This window comes from Pseudonaja textilis, chromosome 2 (genome assembly GCF_049901715.1).
Source record: "Pseudonaja textilis isolate UNSWEBS1 chromosome 2, rPseTex1.2, whole genome shotgun sequence".
NCBI lineage: Eukaryota > Metazoa > Chordata > Lepidosauria > Squamata > Elapidae > Pseudonaja > Pseudonaja textilis.
The window spans coordinates 66897637-66919295 of NC_141991.1; the positions used below are offsets into that span (position 1 = coordinate 66897637).

A 21659-nucleotide genomic window follows, 5' to 3' on the forward strand; every position below is an offset into this window, starting at 1 on the left:
ATTCCATTTGGATACCGATTTCTAATCTCAAAGGAGCCACAGGTGGCAGCATCCTTCAGCCTCTGTCTAGCTTTCCTACGGAAACTTCCATTGCAGAGTCTAGAAGCAATGAAAGTCAAAAAGCTAGCAGGATTTGGACTTTTGACACCAAATAAGTAGATTGGAGGTTAGTTGACACAGCCATGTTTTGCACTGCACTGCACCAAACATGTGACCAACAAAAAAATCACAAAGAAAAAGACAAGCAAAACGTCCTTAGACAGATCTAACAATTTTAAAGCAGCATCAACAAATTGCCGAACCAGCTGTTATATCCCCCAATTAAAACTATCCCACAGCTGAAATGCTCCCTCTTTACTATTTTGATTAAATGCATGCACAGAATACGAAAATAATTTTGACCCACCTGTTTTAGGCTCTGCTTCCCACTCCCTAAAAGAGAGCTGACTCCTGTTTTCCTTGCTTACTCATGTGCTGAACTTAAGGTCTATCTGTATTATATAAGCATGCTTTATTTACTACTGAGAAACAAACATATAGTTAAGTTGCGCTGACGCTGCATTTTGTCTTTATAAATGTACTCAGGTGATACTATATGAAAAAAAATATACAGACTGTACACCTAACAGGTGCATTGCAGAGTCTAGAAGGTTGGACTGTAGTTTTTGTATAAAAGTCAAACAGGGCACACATGTAGTAAGTAAAGGTTCAGGACAGATTCTCAATTCTTCTATATCTCAGCCCTGATTTCAATATTAGAACACAGTTACGGAAAAAGTAAGGTAATCAGAGAGGGGCTCTAAGGATACACTGAATAAATTTTATACATCAACAATTTTGACATCAAAAGGTAAGTGGGCACGCTAATAATCCTCAGAGAGTATGAACAGTTAGTGTGTGAATGGTGACATTAGCATCCAAAGCCATTCTGAGTTTCCTCTCAAAACTCCAAGACTGAAAGTTCTGTTTCACATAAATAAAGCCCAATATTTCTATGAAATTATTTACAAGAGGCACCTGAGTTCCTATGACAACATGCACCCCCAGCACACAATTGATGCCTAGTTATCCTTAAACAGTGATAGCAGTGAATGAAAAATCAAAGGCTATAGAATATTCTAAGAGTAGCGCATGGCCACATCAGATTGAACAGGAATGCTAAGGAACATTTTGCAGGATCCTCACTTATACATCATCTACAAATCATGTGCTGTAAAATACATGAAAATACATATGCACAAAATAAAACAAGTGTAAAGACGCCTATAAGACTAACTTGCTACTAAAGTAAGAAACCAGAAGAGGTGCCCCAAATAATTGGAAAGCCACAACAACCATGATCTATATGATAGAGACAAGCTATCTGAAATGTATACATGGTTTGTGCTTCAGAGAACTGTTTGCATACAAAATATAATCTATTCGTTTTATACAACAACTCTGCAGATGTCTGAGCAAATCTACCACCTTTCTACGGCACAGAGATCACCCCCCCCATTACCCAAAGAGGTAGATTTGTGTGAGGTGCATATATGTGAAATAACCTCCCCCCACCCCCCCAAAAAAATAAAATTCTAGGTAGGAAAATGGGAAAGAGGGTGAACTAAAACCAGCCTAGAGAAACTATAGAATTGATTTTCCTTGGAATATTTCATGCAAAAATCTAGTTCAAGGTATCACTTGATATTGGCATAAAAAAAGAGTCATATAACTCTATGGCTTTTTTAAAAAAAAGTTGCATTTGATGGACTCAAAGATCCTTTATGAGTGTCATATATGAAAATCCACATACGCACAGGGGTATATACACATATTCATACATACTGGGGTACATACATACATACATTTAACAAAAGAATAGAAACAGAGGGAGAGGTTCCCTATTTGCCTTTCTGGGTTTTTCTGCTGAAAACTGAAGAATTTTGAATCTCTGAACCACCTCGCTAGGGGCCAGTGAGGCTTTCTCTTGCTGATTTTCTTAATATCCCAAAAAGAAGTTTGAAAGTGAGACATTGCACCAGTTGCTCCAACTGCTGGAAGGAGGCAGAGATAAAAAGAGGGAGGGGGCAATCCACTATGAAGGGAACCAAGGGAACCAGGGAACTGGAGGAGTCTGGGAATCCAGATGGCTTCAGACCCATCAGTTGAACCTCACTGACTGAAGGAAAAGGATACTGCTGGGAACCTTAGGGCTCATTTCTCACCAAGCTGGACAGAATGGAGAAATTATATTTATTATTTCTCCAGCAGATGAATTAAAGAGACGGAGAGCAGAGATCTCCAAAACAAGAACCACCTGGGGGAGGTCAAACGCAAGCAGCTCTGGGGCAAAACATAAAAGTGTCCATGGCTGGAAGTCTCCTTTTCCCTATCGGATTGAGTAAAGGTATGGACACAAACTCCCCATCTCTCACCCCAGATTGGGTCCCGTTTCCTAAGCTAGAGGAGCAAGTGAAGGAAACCCATAGAAAATTTTCCAGGGTTTTGCTTTTGTGCAGAAAAGGCTGTTCCATTGCCTTGTCTCTATGATCCTGAGGATGGGTTTACTGGCCTTTCAGTCCACTGCAGTTTGGAGAATGTCATCCAACAAACACACTTCAGAGACATTGTGTACTGAGTAAAGGAGCGTAACCTCATTCAAACGATAGTTAGTCATTGGATTTAGGTGGGATGGTGGTGGCAGAAGCTAAAATCTACAATCCTGTTAGGATCGAGCCAAAACTGGTTCTTCCCCATCCAGAGTCAGACAGCCTTGGCAGCATCCTTTGGCTGGCCTGGGACTGAATATCATCAGCATTTATTTCTTGTCTGTGAGCAGCCTTCCCTCTGGAATATGGCCAACCTATCCTATTGCCCTTTCATGTGACTGGGAAGACATGGGACCATTAAGGACCCTAAGGCCATTAGGGTCAGGATGTTAGTAGGGGAGTTCTGGCATGGACATACCTGTCTAGTGGTTTACTGTGAGCATCAAGCATTGATGCAGTTTTAGCTGTTTTTTTAAAATGAATTTGTTTTTGTTTTGTTTGCCATTCAGAGATTCTTAGAGATAGGTGGATTAATACATGAACTGTTTCCACCTCTTGCTCACTAGCCACCTGTCCCATATCTTGTCTGGAGATTATCCCAAGGAGAGTTTGCTTTCCTGTCAATGAGCAGACACAATAAGTTGCTCATTTATTATAATAAGTCATTTATTTCCATGATTCACCTTTCACTGGCCCGGTTCCAAACTACCAGGATGGTGGAGTTGTGGGGAATACAGGTGCACAGAGCAAAAGGAGAAATTGGCAGAGCAGCCAGCCAAGCCCTGAAGACAGGCTGCAGGTGGAGCATCAACCTTTCTGTACCAACCTTTCTGGGGACTGGCAGCATTTCCTAATACTCATGGGGGTCCATCCACCCCTCCCAACTAGGTGTCTTCTCATTTGCTTGAAAGCCTACCTGTGACAGGTTGTAGGCAAGTTAACTGCCCTGCACACCATATCGCCCTTTTCTCTCCCATTCCTTCAGTTTTCACTCTCCAAGTTCTCCTGGTCCATTCCTCCCCCATGGCGAAGACCATGCAGTTGCCCTCCACCTTCCCTCTCCGCATCCCGCATTATCCAACCACCATCCGCACTGCCGACTTATTAACATGCAGAGCAGGCAGCTCGCAGCTCCGATCCGCTGCGGGTAACGGGCAGAGATCTCAGCCTCTCTGCTAGGCTGCTAGCCTTTGGCTTCCGCCAACGAAGCAGGAGGTCAGTCCAGAACTTGGGACAGCTCCTCCCCGGGAACTCCCGGCTTGTGGCGGGGCGATTCCGAGCACAGCCTCCAGGCAGCAAGCGGGGACCCTGCTCGGAGCGCTCTGAGAAACTCGGCCCCGCGCACTGCAAGTTCCCGCTCAGGGCTTAGCTGAGGCGAGGAGCGCTCGCGGGGGGCAGCCCCGAAACCTCTCGCCCTTCTCAGGCTCGAAGCTGCGGCATGAACAGTCACGCTCCCCCCCTTGCCCTTCCCCGCCAAACGCCGCCACCCCAGCCAGGGCGAGCTTCCCGAGGCGACTCTTGGCCCTGCGGGCTCCCCATGGACACTCCGCGGCTGGAGACCCCCCTCCGCCCGTCCCCTCGCGCCCCGCCCCTGCTCTTCCCGCGCGAGGCTCCCGCCTGACCCGGTCGCCCACTCACCCAGAGCGGTCCGCAAGCCCGCGGCCGGTAGAGGGAAGGGGCTGCTCTCTTCAGTCCGGCGGCGCCCAAAGCCCGCCTCACGCTCTCCCCGCAGCCTGACGGTACCGCTCCAATCACTCCCCTGCAACCCTGACGCGCCTGCCCGTCCCTCTCCGCGCTGCCTGACAGAGTGGGCCGGCTCCTGATGCCGGGGACCCTGCAGGCTCAGGCTCCTCAGCCTCCCTGGCTGGGGAACCAACGCGCGCGCGGCTCGCTCTGCCCCCCCCGCCCTCCACCTCCCTCCTTCGCATCTCCTCCGCAAGGGCATTCCTCCTTTTCCCTCTGCTCGTCTCCCTTTCACCCCACCCCCGCCCGGCTGGCTACTATTAGTCACGCGTCCGAGCTAGGAGCCGCGTAGCGTCGACCGGTGGCTTATTTGGCTCTCTGGGACCCCGGCAATTAGGCACAGAGCCATTGACAAGAACCGCTGGCACTTCGGAGGGAGTATTTCCCCCCCCCCCACACCCATCCCTCCAAAGCGTGTGTGGCTGGGTGTGAGTGTAACAGGTCAGAGATGCCGGTAGGAGAAACCGCTATAACGTTGCAGCTCCTGAGACTGATGTCCGGGCACCCCTTTGCTCTTCTGCTAACCTCGGTGATGATTGCCAAATACTGACGGGCAAGGCAAGGACAAACCCAGACCCACACCAGGAAACGACAGGTCTTATTTCAAGTATCGTGCTGTAGCTAATCGAAGCAGTGGGATGCAGTTTGCCCAAGCAGGAATCACCCTCGCCCTTTCTCTCCCTATTCAAGAATTCCCAGGGAACAACCCAGCGGGTCAAAAGCTTCTCTGGTCACTAATGGGACTTTCAAGAACAGAGAAATGCTGTGGGGAGGATCTGGTTCTTTTGAAGCAGATCCTCTTAAGGGGCAGCCTGGATCTGAATCAGAAAAGTGGAATTCTGTCTCACTTCAATAGAGTTTCCTGAGGGATGAATTCTGGTGCGCCACTATCCTTCACCTTCAGGGTCTCATCTGTAACTCTGGAATAGTAATCATCATTTACACAAGAAAGAGATGAGACTGAGCAAAAAAAAAAAAAAAACATCACAAGAAAAAAAAAGTTTCCTAATCTCTTTACTTTAAGGAACCTCAACAGATGGCAGCATCTGACTGACTTGTCTAGGTCTGGAGGCTGAGCCCTGATTAGTCCTTGGACAGGAGACCAAGTAAGAAATTCCAAGGCCGGTGCATGATTTTTTATTTACATGTGTTCATGAAGTCACCAGGAGTTTAGCCAGCTCAACTTGAGGATATCTTTACTCCCCCCACCCTTTTTTTTTTTTCATGGAGGGTATATTTATTCCTAAAGGTTGATCAAGCAGTGGCATAATTCGAAGAGTCTCCTTCAAGCTCAGGTTGTGACTCCATGGACATGCCGGTACAATGTCTCTTGAGGGCAGTGTGGAAGCAGTTACTTTTCCTATGTAGGACTTTCCTGGATTTTCTGATCAGCAGGAGTGCCTAGAAGCCTGGTGCTCCGAAGGACTCCTTCTGGGCAGGAATAATGTGGATACCTGTCATGTATCAAGAGAGAATTGTGGGGCATTCCTTTAGAATCCACAATGACTAAGAGAACAAAAATGCTGAGATTCTTTGAGGTAAAGAGCATAGGAAATGGTTTATTATTACAGGTAGTCCTCAAGTTACAACCACAACTGAGCCCAAAATTTATGTTGCTAAGAGAAACATTTGTTAAGTGAGTTTTGCCCCATTTTAATACCTTTCTTTCCATAGTTGTTAAGTGAATCACTGCAGTTATTAAATTAGTAGCAGTAGCAATAGCATTTAGACTTATATACCGCTTATATACTTGTATACTGTAACACAGTTCTTAAGTAAATCTGGCTTCTCCATTGACTTTGCTTGTCATAAAGTCACAAAAGGTGTTTACAGGACCTCAGGACATTGCAACAGTCATGAATATGAACCAGTTGCCAAGCATCTGAATTTTGATCATGTGACCATGAGGATTCTGCAACGGTTGTAAATGTGGAAAATGGTCATAAGCCACTTTTTTCCAGTGCTGTTGTGACTTTGAACAGTCATTAAATGAACAGCTGTAAGTCGAGGACTACCTCTATTATTTTGTTGTTTTGCAATGGAACATGCACTGCCCCTTTATGCCTGACAGATTTATATTCTGTCCAAATTCTCTTTGATTTCTGATTACAGTGGATTAAAATGGCTCTCCTCCTACAATGTCCTGAATATTAACTCTGGCTGTTGAAGCTGGTTGTTGAATATCAGGGTTACAGTTAATCCCCAAAGGTAATAAGATATAATACTAGAAAAATGGCATTATTTAAAAACCTGTTGCCTCTGCATTCTCATGACTATTTTGTTATAATTTTGTCATGTCTTCAAGTCAGCCAAATTAACCAATTGCAACAATTATTATTTACACGTCAAACAAAACCTTAAAAAGTGTTACCAAGAATAGTCTTAAATTTGAATTGTTCAAGAAAGTGGCATGCAAATGTTGGAATTAATCAACCAGTAGAATTCAAGGTGACCTGTTCCTTTTTTTTTAAACTCTAGCTCTCTTTCTGTAGTTGTATATGTAAAAGAAAGTCATGCATACAGTACACATATCCATCCATCCATAACTACCCTGCTATTTATTTTTCGGGTAAGCAACATTATGCAAAGTCTAGAAGAGATGACAAAAAAATAGAAACCTTTACAAATTCAAGGCACGAAACATGGTAAAAAGAAGAAAAGGGTGTGTAGCTAAACCAGGTTTACACCAATACCATTTTCTATAGCTTTCTACATTATATTTGGGCTTTACAAACCATCCTTTCTTCCTCCACATTTATATATCACTTCACACTCATATTTTATTCTTTAAATTCCTTCACTTCCATCTTGGGAACATTATTTTCCCCACCCAACATGGTTTCTCATCCCTGCTTATCTTCTCAACCCATTCATTTTTATTTCGTATATTTGTTTTGAATGTTATTATTTTCTCTTTCAGGGAGAATATTTCAGAGTACTTCCTTTCTACTGAACACTTTAGCTTTCAGTTCACAGTCACTCCAGAACCATGCAGTCTTGACCTCCTGATTTTATCACATACTGCTTAAGTCCTCCATTCCCCCATAATTTAATTTTTGTTTTTCCTGCCACATTCAGCATTTATTTCATATAACAAAATAGTTAGTCAAGCACTCTTATGCAGGGGTTTTCAATTATTTCAATAACATACAAACAGACATACAATGTCAAGACTTTCTCATTTTTTCCTATTTTAATAAATGTTCAATAAATTATACAAATTCATTTATTATGCTACATTTTCACCATGAATATGTAATTTGCAATTGTTCACTCTGTTCTCTATGAAATACAGTTACCTTATCTTTGGTGCACTACATTATAGATTCATACTCTTTGTTGCATAAGAATCATAAAATTTGAAGGGTTTTTAGAGGTCATCTTGTCTAACCCTCTGCTTAGGAAAGATCCACTATAGATGACATCTAGACACTTTTGAAGATCTGTAGATCTGTAGTGATGGGAACTTTATTTTATGTGTTAGAGTTGGTGGACAGCTCATACGGACAGGGAGTTCTTCCTGATATGTAGCCTGAAATATCTTCCTTTAAAAGCTAACTTACTGCTTCTGGTCCTGCCAACAACAACAGAGAATAACCCATTCTTCCTGTGTGACAATCGGTCAGGTATCTGAAGTCTGTGACTCTTTTACTGTTAACTGTTTCTTGCTCATTTTTTTGCAATTATCTTTTTCTCTCTATATATGTTATACAATATCTGTCAAATTTTTTTGGCATGCACATTCTCTTAATGTTTTTCCTCATACTCAGCTCTTTTACCTTATCACTCCACCTTTTCATTTCTGTACTTCATAGCGTAATTCTTTTTATTCTATGAAAATGAATGCTGTTTTAACATCCTTTTCCCTTGCCTGCTTTCTATTCATTCAGTTGAGAGATTACAGCAGTCTGTCTTCTAATATTTTTTCATACCAGACTCATACCCTTCTTGCAGTCATTTTATTTTCATTTTAATTTCTTTCACTTCTTTGATTTTCTTTCCTATGAATTGTTCTGAACATCTACTTGTAACACTATCTTATAATGGTCTGTTCAATATGTGGAACCTCTCATCACGCACTTCTGCTTAACATATACATTTGAACAAATATTTTATGTTTCTTTTTTCCAAGCAGATACTCACAAAACAGTCTCCATTCTCATTCATTCTTAGGTCTCCAAATATCCCAGTCAATTTTTCTTGAATATTCTTGTTCTGTTCCTACCTATCCATTTATTACAGTGTTGGTGAACCTTTTCGACACCAAATGCCAAAACAGGAATGTGGGGGAGCATCAGAAACCAGAAGAACAACTCCCTGGCATGCGCATGTGTGCTGGCTACCAGGTCTTCCAGTTTTTGCTCACATGAAAACCAGCTGGCCAGCGCACATGCGCATACCGTAAACTGGAAGCTCAGCTTCCCAGCATGTGCATGCATGCTTGGGAGCTGCTCTTCTAAGTTTCAGCGCTCACGTGCATGCGAAGACTAACTGGCTGGCGCACATGCATATGCCGGAACCAGGAAGAGCAATGGGTGATGGCTGGAGTGCCTGGAGAGATGGCTCTGCGTGCCACTTCCGGCATGCATGCCATAGTTTCGCCATCATGGATTTATGACAATTGACGGAGTATTTCTCCTATCCCCTCAGATTACATTCATTCAACCACTTCTCCTTCTTCCTCTCCAGCCAAAATTTTGAGGATCCTCCTGTGGCTGCCTTTAGAAGGAGGAACTCACTTATTCACACACTGATAAAAAAGACCAGTGGGATCCTGAGCTTGGTGGATGCAAATGGAGTGATCTGTAGGGAGACTAGTTTCTAGAAATGGACTAGATAATAGTTTTGGTGGGCCTATCTAATAGACAAAATTGTTTTATATTATATGAAGAAATGGCTCATTCATAATACTAAGTGAATTATTTAGAAATAATAATGTGATAAGGATTTAAATACCAAGGTATATATTTTCCTTTCTTTTCCTTCCCCTTTTCTTTCTTCTTTCCTTTCTTTCCACTTCCATTTCCCTTACCTGTTTGTTCCTGTATTTATTCCTGTATTTATAAAAGTAATTCAAATAATTCCATCTCTCCCAAGATGACTGGTTATGATTTAAACGACAGTTCTAAGAGTTTGTGAGTTTTCCTATTAGCTCTGGATTTTTCTGTAAGAGCAAGAGTGTTCTGTAAGAAGGTGCGAAAACGTGAGGTGTGTGCATACTTTTTGCTAACGCAGATTAATGCTTCTGTGCCACACTCTTCCACACAGCTGCTGCTCTGAACTTGTTCCAACTCTCAGGAGCAACTGAGGCTCAAACAGCTGGCTTCTATCAGTCTGAGGGAATACCACCCCTCACTTCCTTTGAACAGTAGACTCCCACATTTTAAACCAGCAGTTTTAAAATAGTAAGATATCCAATTAAGTAAAATGTAACCACATAATGTGTATTGCAAAATAAAATGAAATAAAAATAGCGTACTTCATACCTCTAGGTATTTTGATCACATTGCACAGTGGATTGTCAGCTGCATTGACTCCAATTTATTGCTGGGCTTGTTGTAAAGCTGTTACTTTAAGATTTAAAATAGCTTGGGACCAGTTTATTCTTATCTCTGTCTCTGACTGTATTTAAACACTAGAAACTTCTATAGAACCTCTGCCCCCAGTGCTCCTTTCAATGAAGTGGGACTAATAATGACCAGGACAGGACCTTTTTGGCCAGGGTGTTCTGCTTTTACAACAATCTTCCCAGAAATTCTTCCTTACAACCACACTTTTATAAGTGTCCAGTTTCAATGCCTTTTCAATAAGACCAGGTAGGATTGGTATGTTCTGGATCCCACTGGCTGAACAGTGTAAACTTGTGGAACCCAGTACGTGGACCTTCTCTGTGAAGGCTCTTGTTCCCTGATACTCCTCTCTGAGATTCATGAACCTCCCACCTTAATGATGTTCAGAAAATCATTAAACACTTGGTTGTTTTCTTATGCCTTGAGATAGGGTGGATGCCCCCTACTTTGAGTTTCATTTTAATTGGTAGAATGTAGTCTTATGGTTGGTTGTGATTGCCCATATAACTTGTTTTTCCTCTTTTAATTGCCCAGAGTCATTAAACTCACACTATCCTTTTCAGCACCAGATAAAGACCTATTTATTCAACCAGAACTTTTAAACTATGGATGCCTTTTATTTTAAACCTCTTTGCTCTGAAATTATACTTCTATCTGAACAGTAATAATTTTATTGATTTCAATTGTACTTTAGTGCTCAAAGAAATGGTATTTTAGAGAAACTTAGTAAGACACTAAGAGAAAGGAAATCTCTTTTGAGATTTATACCTTCTGAAAAGGAAGGGCCAGATAAGGAGCCCCGTAGCCTGTTCATTGGTTCAAGACATTTAAGGGAGTATGCATCATTATTCATAACCTCTAATCATCTGATTTTTTTAAAAACACCTTATTGCTTTTTTGTGGTCCTGGTTTACTCATATCTGCCATAAAAATCAGAAAAGGAACAGTGAGGGGTAAAACAAGGCACATACTTGTTTGAAACAGCAGGTTTAAGCTCCTCTTATTTAGAGGTCAGCATTCCAGCTCTTAAAGGTATGTTTACAAGCAAACATTCCAGTTCACCTAGAGGTAAATCTGCAATAAATTTCCTTGCTTGAAATGGCACAGGATTTAGAACTTCATGAGAAATTTCATGGTTTAAGGTCTGGGGAAGCAGTGGCTAGTGCTGGCATCATCTTTGACATGGGAAGATCTTGAGACCTGCTTTTTCTCTTCATTTTGTAGGATAGTTCCATATTGTTGACATGTCATTCATACCCTCTCTGATGCATACTCCTCCCCTTTGTGCCTCCTTTTCCACTGGCCATGGATTATGTAAATAAAACATCAGAGCGTGCAACCCTAAACAGAATTAGTAAGAATGAAGCGCCACTGAGCTTAAAATAATTTGTTTCTGAGTAACCATTTCTACCACTGTGTGCATATTTGCACAAATGTTTATTATGCTGAATGATATTTGCTTGCTTTGGATTTTGGAACACAAGCCTTTTCTTAAAAATCTGAATTTGTAAAAATTAATGAATTAAATTAATTCATTATTGTATTGTAAAAATTAATGATATTGCTGAATATTACTGAAATATTACTGAATATTATTGAAATTATGCCTATTGAGTCACAAAGTGTTGGGAGTGAATAATGAACAAAAAAACAACAACAAGACAACAAAATGGATCTAAGATATATTCAACAAACTATGTCATTACCATCAGCGTAAAAAATGCCCATTTTCCTCTAATACAAGAATTTATTTAAGATAAAGCAGCATGGCTATTATCCTAGAGAGTAGTGCCAAACCTGGAAGTGTTTCAACATCAACTTGCCTCTCCATACAAACAGATTTCTTCCTTAGCCCCAATGAAGTTATCTTGAAAAAGCACTGCTCTCTTTTGCATAGCTAAAGGACCATGGCAAGAAATAATACAAGGTAGCCTTCTTTAAGAAACTGTGGAAATGATGGTGGTGATTTTGGAAGAAAGATTAACGAGATAATAATGTTATTCATTTCCTTGAACAGGAAGGAGAAAGATGATGAAAAAAAACCATCTCCATCAACCACTGCTGCAAGTGCATCGTTGGTGCACATAGCAGAGCATTGCAAGGAGAGAATTTGGAAGTTGATTAAAACAATTCCCATAGAGATACAAGACATTTGTGATGATAGGTACAGATGCAGTGGAAGGACTAAACCTAAGAAAGCACATTGCTGAATGCAACCACACAGCTACAGCTCTCTGGTCTTTTATCGTCTAACTACCTCAGATGTCTGGCTGTGAGACACAACTGAGTGATCAAACAATGCCAGTCTAACAAAAGCCACAGTCTCACTCTATGTCACTATTAACATAGCTAGTGCTTACAGGCCGTTTTTGGCAACTTAGGGAAGAGAAAGAAAGAGAACCTGAAATGGATTTCCATTCTACACATATTTAATGGAACTGAATCAGTGTTGAAAGAAGCTAGTCCCTGAGACAAGTAGGGGAATGATCTAGCAATTATCTCCCATCAGCTTCCTACTCACTGTTGCAGAAAAGTTATTTTCTGTGTCCCAGGCACTGATGCGTACAGGGAAGCTCTCGTAACACAATCCCAGAAGAGCAGATGAGTAGGTTGAAGACAGGTTGGTCAAGGCAGGCTGCAGTTAAACAAAATTCAGAGATAATAAACTACGGATAGTCCTGCTCAGGTTTCGCTCATGAAATTGTGTACTTATTGGGGGAAACATTTTCAAAAAGCAGATTTGGATAATAAGCATATAGTGCCTCCCTTAAGCAAGCCACGCTGGAATAAAAGGCTTTTGATATGAGAAACATGCTGTTATATAACTGCCAAAAATGGCTTATGCAAGAGACATTTTCAGCACCATTTTATTTCCTGAGCATTAAAAATGTGGGAGAGTCCCACTGAACTTGTGACAGACTTTACTGACTTACACAAGCATTGCAACAGAACCCAGTGGTAAAGAGGTACAAATGTCTGCTATGTGTGCTAGTGTACTTTATGGGAAAGAATCATGGTGGAAGTGGTCAAGACCTTAAGTTCAAGCTGCCAAAGGAACTGTCCATACAGATGGAGTACAATAGATGTTTCCCCAGCAGTGATTCCATTTAAACAAATTTATTATATTCCCTGCATTTCGGTTTGGACTACAACTCAAAGCATATTTCCTCCTCATGGACAGAGTTTTCTGAAATACTGCTTCATTGGTGCATGCTACCAAGATTTTTTTTTTTTTACTGTGAACTACATTCTAAATGAGGTCTTCCTGTCAAAGCCACTGATAAAAGAATTTGAAAGTAGGAAAGAATCTCTCAATTGTCCCTCCCCCCGTCTCATTTTTTTCAAGTTAAGTCGGTTCTGAGCTGCTTCGGCCACATCCAGGTTGTGTTTTTTTAAAAAAAAAATCCTTTGAAAAATTTATGAAACATTTCTCCACACAAATTTTTATATGCATTATGTCCTAATTTACCCAGATCTGATATTTTCCCAACATCGACATGTTCCCCAGTATAATGTATTTTGGTGTGTATATTTTTGGGTTGTGATATTTTTCACATTTGAAAAACTTAAGATTGATATTTCTGTTCCAACTTGGCAACAGTCAGGAAGTGTGAATTGGATAACTTTGTACTTCAATGGAATTTGAACAAATTCTGTTCCCTACTCTCTCTTTTCTGTGGGCTGAATAACCAGGATCACTTCCACTTCAGTGCTTGAGAAGTTATTGCCATTTGTACTTTGAGCAGCTTCATTACAAACACACCCAATAAACATGATTATATTTGTTTATTGCCATATTCAGGTACTTAATTTTTTGTCCAATAGAAAGGCTAATTGCCAAAGTGCAGCCTGTGGATGAGAAACTACTGAAACTTTGCCCCACATCCCCATGTTAATTTCTTCCAGTACCTTCCTGTGATGTAACATGTCCTCTGCTTTTCTCCTATGTTGCTGCTGTCAAGAGCAGCTGTCCAACAGTCCCCAAATCAAACTCATTAATGAACATTAAGGACTATGAAATTCTTAACATGGTATTGCTGTCAGCATTCTGACATCAGAAAGACAAACCTGATAGTGAAAGGATCTATGACAATTCTGCATGGCCAACTTGCCATGGCAACGTTGGCATGCCCAACTCCCTACGGCCAAGTTGTCATGGCCAATTCACCATGGCCAACTTGCCATCGCCAATTCGTTGCGGGACAACTCACCACACTTAACTTGCCACAGGATACCTTGCTGCGGGACAAGAGTTACACTAATGTCAAAGAACTAGTGGAATAGAATCATTAAAGAAACGATGCACAAGGAGGGGCAGAGTGAAATGTGAATGGCAAAAATTAAAATATTTTTTATTTATTTTAAATAATTAAATAGAATTGTTAAATTGTCCCACCGCAAGTTATCCTGAAGCAAGTTGTCCCATTCTGTAATTGAAGTAGAACAACTGCATTCTTTTTTCCATTAGTCCAGTCAAACAAAAAAAAATCCCACAGAAAGATCTACCTCAAGAACAAAAGCCCAACCTACTGAAGCCAGCAAGCAATCCAATAATCAGCAAAACTGTGGGAGCAAGCTATGAATAGGGGTGGGGAATGACATTTTGTAGGGCTGACAAGCTTTTGCTAGAGCCATGTGGTGCCTGTGTAGATCATGCCCCAAAATGCCACTATTCTTGCTTCAGTTTTTGAGTCTGAGATAACAATCAGCCAACTGCATGTTATGTGGGAGATGGATTTCCTGGATGTTTTTCTCCCACAAACTGAAGGGAGGTTAGTGTATGTGTGTATGCACGCATTCATTTCTCTGGAGAAATAGCAGAGATAACCGAGAAAGTTATTTAACCTGCCTGCCTTTGATTTGTTTTCCCCTTTGTTTTGTTTGTCCAATTAAAACAGTCCTCTCCAGACTATAGTCGGTCTCACTGGCGTGCACTGGTATTTTTAACTGAGAAATGACACAAGGGATCTCCTGTAAACATTTAAACAACCCTCAGATTTCCAGAGAAATGATTTGCCCTTCATTTGACCTTCATTTCAACATTTGAGGCTGAACTTTTGGAGGTCTGGTTGAACTTTTGAGGAAAACAGTTCAAGGTGCTCAACCTTACATCAGCTGTCTTCAGTTTCATACTTTTCAATTGTGATGAATTAAAAGTCCATCATTACAGTACAGATTAGCCTTTGAAAATGAAGAGACACATGGTTCAAGACATCTTGGGAACATTTTGTTGGGGGGTATGTGACAATTCATTTGCTATATAGGTAGCCTTTGACATATGACCACAATTGAACCCAAAATTTCTGTTGCTAAGCGAGACAAGTTGTTAAGTGAGTTTTGCCCTATTTTAATCCTTTCTTGCTATAGTTGTTAAGTGAAGCACTGCAGTTGTTAAGTTAATAACACAGTAGTTAGGTGAATCTAGCTTCCTCATGGACTTTGCTTGTCAGGAGGTCACAAAAAGTGACCACAAGACTCTGGGACAGTGCAACCATCATACCATACATGCCAGTTACCAAGCATCCAAATTTTGATCATATGACCATGGGGATGCTGCAATGGTTGTAAGTGTGAAAAATTGTAATAAGTCACTTTTTTCAATGCTGTGGTAACATTTAGCATTGTCACTAAATGAATGCTTGTAAATCAAGGACTAGATGGTATATGAGAATGACTTTGGGAGACAGGAGGAAGAGTCGCAGCCTAGAAAGCTGTCATGCAAAATATATCTCAGCCCAATGTCTATGGAAATTCTCAGTCATCCAGATCATAGTTGTCTCAAAGGTGCTTTTTCAAGAGGCAAAGAGGCAACTGGACTTTCTGGTTTTTCTTTTAAGACATCTTCAAAGTTGCCTCTTGAAAAAACACCTTTGATTATCTCATCCCATAGAAATAGGAGATGTGGGAGACAGCTCAAAAGGGCCACTCTTTAGTTTTCTGGAAAGTAGAAATAAAGGAGGAAATATTTTTTTTTTAGACTTGTGAGATTCTCTTACTGTAACCTCATAATAAAGGCAATGTTAACACCCATGGTTGATGCTCCTTTTTGTATTACCTCAAAGGGCTGACATTTGCATAGGATCCTTGCTCTGGCTCAAAGATGTCCCATCTACCATTTGTCAAGGACACATTCTCACAACAGTGGTTTCACCTTGTTGCCAGCCTGTTGCTGAAGCAGGCTGAATTTAGATTAGAAAGATCCAGCAAGAAAGCGGAAGAGGCCTGGTGACTTCAGGACCTCTCTCTACTTTCCAAAATAGGCCTTTGTGCCTATTTTTACTGTGCCTGCTGGAGAGAACAGGCATCTTTTTTAAACACAGATATATCCTTTTCTTTTTTCAGTTTAAAATTTAAAGGGAAATCAGATGTATATGGATATTCCCACTTGTAAGCGGGGAGCTGGGCCTCACCAGTAAATTTTTACTTATCTTACAATTTGAGTGTTTAGTCCATACACTTTATCATCTGCTTTTCATTTCTTCCCCTCTCTCCCACAGACGCGCCACAAAGCACAGTAAAGCTACACATAGTACTTACCAAATAGTATTAATGATATCAGTCAAATAGCAAGTGATCAGTCAAATAGCAAGCTGTCAGCCAACAATCAGTTGGTAAGAATGGAGAGGCAGGTGCAGAAAGCCTTTGGTGTCTTCCCTCCTCACCACCTGGCACAGATGGATAATAAAAGCAGCTGCAGGAAAACTGAGCAAGGCGGGGAGAGATGGCTGAGTTCTGGTGAGTAGAACTGAAGGAGAATAAAGAGAGCTCTTTTCCTGCTCTTTCTTTGCAGTGACTCCAAAGAGCTGCTCAGGCCCAAATCACCCCTATCATTTTGCTCCCTCTTAGACCTCACCAAGCCTGGTTTGCTGGCCTTCATGTGATGGCAGCAGCTGTACTAGCCATGTTGCCGAGGAATGGTGAAATATATGCTGGAGGGTCACCAGATTGCAAAATGTCTTGAGAATAGGAGGAAAATATGTCACTCAGGATGTGTGTGTAAGTCCCTAGTTGAAGCCAAACATGCTAAAAACGTTGGTTTCATAAATGTTGATCCTTAATGAAATTGTTGAAAAAAAATTTTTTTTTTCACTGAAACTTTAATCAAGTCATAATGGATCTGATATCAGCTTCCTTTTCGGTGTGGGCTTCCACCCTGCTCCTCTAATTTTTAGTTAGTACTCAAGAAGCCCGAAGAATTGCATTTATCACTTTATTTGTATCTCCAAGTTGTGCGTGGCTGCTCTCCCCAAAGCCCTGAGGGTAGTTGTAAGTTGAGGTATCAGTCTGATGATCTATCACAGGGATGTCAAACTCACGTCATCATAGCAGCATCAGTGAGGTATCATGATTCCCCCCCCTTCACTAAACTGGACGTGGGCATGATGCATCCGGCCCATGGGCTGTGAGTTTGACAGCCCTGATCTTTCAAGTACTGACACTGCATCAGTGTTGGTGTGGACATTTTCGGCAAATTTGTTCCATCGCCATCTCAGCCCAATATTTAAGAAGATCTGCCCACCTTAAACTCTTTTTGTCACAGAAATACTGTCAGGAGCCTAGCTCTATCCCTCTTTTTTATTATGGTAATTACTCTTATTCTCCCTGTTCTGTTGCAAGTTGGGTGGGAAATTATAGGCCTTTTATTCCCTTGCATAGCAAATATTTCCTTTCAGATCTCTTGGTAATTGCTTCCTTCCCCTTCACGTTACTGTCCAAGCAGCATTAATAATCCAGCCCTGAAAGTTCAAGGATTGCAAAATGAAACAGTCCAGGTAAAGACCTTGCTGGATACAAACCTCATATATTTAAGCAGAACAAGCCATCTTCTGAACTCAAAGGGTTACCTTTCAAAAATAAAGCAATAGGACCATGAGTCCTTAGGCTACTCCTGTCATAGCCCAGAGTTTTTCAAAGAAAATTGCCTAATTGTAAGAATGCTTCAAACTTTTGCCTCATATGCTCTAAGCAATCCAGATCCACATGATCTTCTAATTGAGATTGCTGGTAGGTTAATGAACATCAGTTAGGAAAAAAGGCACAGGCAGCCAGAAAGTAATAAAAGTACTGTGCAGAGTCCCAGGAACACAGAACCATGGAAGCTTGAGAGTTGAATAATTACAGATAATATCCTAAAAGCACTTGACGAGAATCAAAGAATTTATAGAATGGACTACAAAGACATTTGTGGGGGGGTTGTGTGCACCTTTCAGTCAGTGTTGAACCAATGGTGACCACCTGGACAAGTTCCTGCAGTTTCATTGGCAAGATTTTGAAAAAGGTTTGCCATAGCCTCCCACCACTCTACCACCTGGGTCTGCATTTCAAAAGCAAGCCATTACTATTTTCCTTTTCTTCCATGGTTGGGTATGTCCCCCACCACCCCAGCTTTAATCTGAACCAGTGAACTAAACTGGAGGAAAAAGCTGGGATCACTGAATTTGCACCAAGGAAGTAAAAGGGAACCAGTGATTTCTTTCTTAAGGCCACCTGCCTTGTCAGGGTTGCAGATGAATGCTAAGATCCCTTTGTGTTCCTTTGTATGTCTGGGAGCTTTGTATTCTTTTTAGTGTATCTCCATCTGCAGGCATGTTTCCATTTAGCCAGTAAAGCAGGAAGCAAACAACACAGAAAAGTTTGTGTTTGGAAGATGCAAATTCTAATGGGTGTAATGTTGAGGGAGTCAAATATAAAGTGAAGTGCTGAGGAGATGTTATCTACCAACAGAACCAGCAGACTAAAAAAATCAGAACATGCTAGTGGGAAAGACTTAAAAAAAGAGAGAGATCTGATGCTTCCTTTCTACCTTCAATAGGCCTATGTCACTTGGTCAAACAGCAAGTTTCCTTTGGTTCTTAGATCCAGGCAAAACATTTGATCATTTCAGCCTGAGCTGTGAACCTCATCTCCAGCTTCTAGTATTCCGGCCCTGCTTTCTCTTCCTATAGAAGCTTGAGGGCTAGAAACTACCTTCACCTCCATTAATGTTACCTCCTGGCCACAATTAGCCAGTGAAGCCAAGTGTCTGCATGCCATCGTACCCTGGGAAGATGTCAGAGTCACTGGCCAAGTCAGCTTCTCGGTTCTCACATCTTCTCATCATCCTCGAGGGATTGCTAAATGAAAAACCACCTGAAAAAGGATCTCCTTCCTCATAGAGAGGTAAATGTTCATTCCACATATCGCTTTTCCTTTCAATCTTGTCACTTTGTGTGTGTGTGTCTGTAAGGAACAAGATTTATTTCCTAAAGAGAAATGATTGTATGCATAAAAAAAGGTCTCAACACCAAAGGATGGAAGTATTTTAAGCACTCTCCCCACATGCTCTAAGACCATGGAGATAAGAACCCAGAGGACCTGTATTAATAGAGCGGGGGAAGAGAATTTTTCCACTAAAGCAAAGGGGCAGCCCAAGTCAGTCTTGCCGGGTCTCTCAGATGAAAACAGTCCTGCATATAAAAGCAATACATGCGTATGTATGTATGTATGTATGTATGTATGTATGTATGTATGTATGTTTATATATATTATCTGTTGTACCTCTTATGTAGGGCAGGGCAGCTGTTCCATACATAAGCCCTACATAAGAGGTACAACAGACAAAATCAGTAAGATACTACACAGGCACCACATCAAGGCTGCCTTCAAAACGGACAGAAAAATAGCAGCTATCCTAAGAAACCCCCAAAATAAAATTGACCTGGAAAACCAAGGCATATACAAAGTCCCTTGAGCATCATGCCCTGCCACATACATTGGACAGACCAATAGAAGAATAAGTACCCGCCTGGATGAACACAAAAATGCAGTAAAAAAGCTGGAACACACTTCCTCACTAGTCCAACACATGAAAGCCACAGGTCATAGCATCGACTTCAATGGCACCAAAACCCTAACCACTATAGAAAACCCCAGCCACAGAATTATCAGAGAAGCCATAGAGATTGAAAAAATGACCTGAAAGCATGAATAGAAGAGATGACTCCACCAGACTGTCAATTATCTGGAAGCCTGCACTCACAAACAAAAAATAATAATCTCCACACCACTAGCCAGGCAAACACCTGGGCACAAACAGATCCCCCCTGATACCTCCAGCTCAAACACACCCCAACCAGGCACCCAGATGAAACCTAGCTTCCCAGCAAATGATAGCCATCCATTTAGTCGGAGCCAAGCTGCGCTAAAAGCCCCCAGTACAGGAACACAATGTTGCCAGCCAACCAAGACAAAAAAAAGCCACAAAACAGACAGAAGATATAAGAAACACCAATCAAGCAGAACACAGCAAACTCCAAGACCAATAAACACAGACCAAGACTCCCAACCAATCAGGATGAAGAAAGCCTTCCACTTGATGATTATACACCACCCTTAGTTTTACAGCTCTGGGTCTACTTGTCAGTAGCTTACATAAAGGGAGGGCTTATAGAAGCTATGCAGGTATTCCTTCCTTCCTTCCTTCCTTCCTTCCTTCCTTCCTTCCTTCCTTCCATCCTTCCCTCCCTCCCTCATAATATTTTTATTGATCTCAATCTTATGACAAAGGCCTCAAAGCCACTTCCCTAATGGGGAGGCTTATCCTATAAATGTACAACAAAATCCAGACTAATTTAAACAGGGGGAATTCTTCACATAACAATAAAATTGGGATTATGGAGGACTTCTATTAACATATTTTGTTCTGGTACTTTTCCTCCTCTGGCTCCTGCTGCCTGGAGCCTTCTGCTTTTTGGCTTGGATTCTGAACCTCAGCTGGGAAGAGAGAACAAATCAATGATTTGCAAAATGGCCAAAGGATGCAGAAAGTGTGGAACAACAACAAAAATCACACCCTCTCTCATATTTTCCTCTTTCCATGAAACAGAAACAGACAATCTTTTGATGCTAGGGACAAGTGGAATTTGAAAAGCAAGTTGTAGAGTGTAGAGTTCTTATGAAACACTTGCCTATTGATAAAATAACTGCCACCATGAACATGACCATTCATAAAATTAGGAAGTAAATATAGTAGATGAATGTATAACCTCACTAACTAGGCAGCATCTTTCTCACCATCATAGCCTAGGATGTGTCTTACCTTAGTTTTGTATTTTTTCTCCTAGGTTAACAGAGTTTTGGTTACAGCCACCATTTTTTTTATTTTCTAAGAAAACCATTGGAGACCCTGTGTCATTCTCAGAAATGTACATGCTTCTGACAATTTGTAGCAAATCAGTTCTTCCTTATTTTTAATTAAAAGATCTTAAGCAAAGCTAGAAAGTCATCTGAAGCAAGAAGCTTGGCAACTATTAAAGGACATATAAGTAGGAAGAGGGATAGCTACAAATGCCAGGTTGACTTATCTCTACTATCTTTGCATGACCTCCACATCTACTCTAACCCAAGAAACTAGGTAGGACCTGGTGGGACATTCCTCTAAAGGAGTTCTTACAGAGACTTTTGCATGAGAGTGAATGAGGCAAAAACAGAAGGCTGGATCAGAATGTTATGAAGTGGGCATTATAATATACAAACAAACAAGGGAACAAGGTGGTATATTTGCTGTTCTTGTTATAAATGAATCCCCGCAACACATGGGCAAATTTATGATGAAGGCTCTATGATGAAATAGTAAAAAAACGATTCCTTCCTACTTGCTTTTATGGACTTGTTGTCCATTGCTCAGCTTCCTGCTGATTTAAAGGAGGATGTGTTTATGGGCACATAAGGTTCAGAATAAAATTATTTTCACTAAATTTATTGTTCGATTCTTGCTGCAAAAAACTCAGTCTGCTGTTGTTTTTTTGCCTTCAAGAGAGAATTCCATGCAACCGGCCAA

At 41.1% G+C, this 21659-nt stretch overlaps 1 protein-coding gene across 11 annotated transcripts in view; it reads right to left on the minus strand.

The window, feature by feature from the left end:
• The window catches only part of CPLX2 (complexin 2), a 139733-nt gene that overhangs the window by 19700 nt on the left and 98374 nt on the right, over window positions 1-21659 (minus strand). For 2 of the 11 annotated variants that reach the window (XM_087924205.1, XM_087924208.1), the window contains exon 3: window positions 12363-12476. The exons of 2 other annotated variants lie outside the window; for them this stretch is intronic. The gene's annotated coding sequence lies outside the window, so the exon portion shown is untranslated. Of the gene's footprint in view, window positions 1-4166; window positions 4466-8414; window positions 8653-12362; window positions 12477-16378; window positions 16507-21659 lie in introns of those variants that run through there. 7 more of the 11 variants (XM_087924209.1, XM_087924206.1, XM_087924210.1 and 4 more) reach the window with 7 other exon arrangements.